This window comes from Abramis brama, assembly GCF_963993115.1.
Source record: "Abramis brama genome assembly, chromosome: 1".
Classification (NCBI taxonomy): Eukaryota; Metazoa; Chordata; class Actinopteri; order Cypriniformes; family Leuciscidae; genus Abramis; species Abramis brama.
In genome coordinates this window covers 23734539-23736719 of record NC_139963.1, presented here as the reverse complement: position 1 = coordinate 23736719, position 2181 = coordinate 23734539, and the positions used below count along the sequence as shown (strand labels likewise).

Below are 2181 nucleotides of genomic sequence, written 5' to 3'. Positions count from 1 at the left end.
TACTCTGTGGTTATTGGAGTTAATATGACACTTGTGGGTGTCTGTTTCTGATGTGCTTCCTTCAGATAAGATGAGGAACATGCCATTTCCTGAATGCTCAGTGTGTTGTGGCATTTATAATTAAAATAAATAAATACAATTAAATAATAAATAAAATAAATGAATTTTAAAACATTTTCTGTTTTGAGATTGCAGCATATGAACACCCACCTATGCCTTTCAATGAATCCACATTATAGTAGAGAAAGTGAACACGCCAATGTACCAAAATGTAATTTGACAACAGCTCAAAATAGACAAAAAGAAGGAACATTTTCAGAAGTGATAGCAGAGAAGTGTCAGAATTATGTAAGCAGAGGCAATGCTCAGGAAGTCTCATCCTAAGAGACAACACACTTCTATCTACTCATCTAATCGTAAAAACGTTATTACATTTTTCAATGTTCTTTTAGATCTGTTGCAGATTTGGGTCTGAGTGCAGCCTGGAGCAATTCATTAGCTCTTTAAATATGAAAATTTACTTGCCGTTCAATATGCCTTCCAATAAATGTATTAGTTGTTGTTTATCCGTCTAAGTCTGGTGGCTGAGTGAATGTCTTTCCTACTCTCTTTATTGCGTCCTGGACATACAGGTCAGATTAAGTACTGTATGTTTGGGTATGTACATATATGACTTTATTTCTGTGCTTTTCCCAGTGCATGTCAAAGGAGAATTTTTTTTCTGTTTCTGTTTTGTGAAGTTTCATTGTTCTTTTTTATTCACTACATTAGTTTTATTTCACAAAACAAGATGTATGCTTATATTGTTTGAATTAACATTAACCATCCACATTACAATTAGTTTTAAAAAATGGATGCATGAATAAGCATATAAGCATAAATATTTTGCTTAATGTTTGTTTGATGTCGTGCATTTCTATTCTGAGACAATCTGTTCACTTCAGCCTAATAAAACAAAATGACATGCTAAATATTTACAAGCTCAGAGGGATTTTCATCTTATTTTCTGACATTGGCTACATTCTGTATTGCACTGAATTAATTTGAAAAAAAATACTCAAAGATTTTAGATTATAAGATTATAAGAGGCAGATATATTGATACAAGAAACAGTCAAGGACAAGGGAATGACGTTTGCACCAAGAAGCTGTCCGGGTTATGTTGTCATTCCATATTTCCCTGTGTGTTTGTGTTTGTTCCTTTGATTGATTCATCTCACTCACCCGTTGTTCATTAATTAACTCATTAGTTCCCCTTGTTTGCTCTGTGTAGGCCTATATAAGCCCTCAGTTTAAGTTAGTTTAGAGTTAATTTTGTCCAGTACTGTTTGTTAAGTGTGTAGTTTTGACTCCTATTCTCCTGTGTCTTCTCCTTTTTTGATTAAAAAGTTTTTAGCTTAACAAATCTAGTGGAGCGAGAGATTAGATGCTGTTTGGACCGATCCTGATATCATGGCTTTTAAAATGGGGATCTAAGCTTGGAATTACACACCTGCAATCCTACGATCTCTGTCAGTAATGGATGGTCTGAGGATGTGCTAATTTGCTTTAGTTAGTACTGTAAAAAAAAAAATTGGACGTTCAGTCAGTGATGTCTTAAACAATATTGCATGAGATACAAGGTTTATTTGAATGACTATGATTTTGATTAGATTAGGTAATTCTGTATTAGATTTCTGACAATTCCATATTGTTCCCTTCCATATTGTTTTCAGGACCTCTGGGCTGCTTTGAAATATCTTTCCAGAGCACCTTACATTCTGTCACCCAGTCGCCAAGGCAGCTCCAACGAGGATGGAGCACCAGATCATGCACTAACCAGGCAAGGAGAGAACCAGCACAAGGCCCCAGCCAATACACCTGCACAAGGCCAGGTGAGACATGAGCATGTTACTTCAGTCAGTTTGTTCATACAAAATAAATACTTCATTGACTTGTAAAATGATTTAGTTCATATTTTTATCTGTCTATCTATGATCTGTTTTTCATCACACAAGATTTGTTTACTCACCCAGTGATTGTGGAAGTTCAATGTAAGCACAGCTGGACCAAATGACCTTGCAGGATTCATTCCACAACCTGTGAAGCCGATCTGCAGATCAAAATACACAGGACAACTACTGTATGGGTCTCCTGCCAAATTCAAACTTCTTGCCAAATCTCTCCATATTTATTTTGGGGC

At 35.6% G+C, this 2181-nt stretch overlaps 1 protein-coding gene across 1 annotated transcript in view; it reads right to left on the bottom strand.

Annotated features, from left to right (window-relative positions):
• Position 1, bottom strand: part of itga2b (integrin, alpha 2b) — a 22578-nt gene extending 22577 nt beyond the window's left edge. Inside the window, exon 1 of the mRNA XM_084134195.1 lies at position 1. This exon is cut by the window's left edge and continues 290 nt beyond it. The gene's annotated coding sequence lies outside the window, so the exon portion shown is untranslated.
• Positions 2-2181: the final 2180 nt, after the last annotated feature.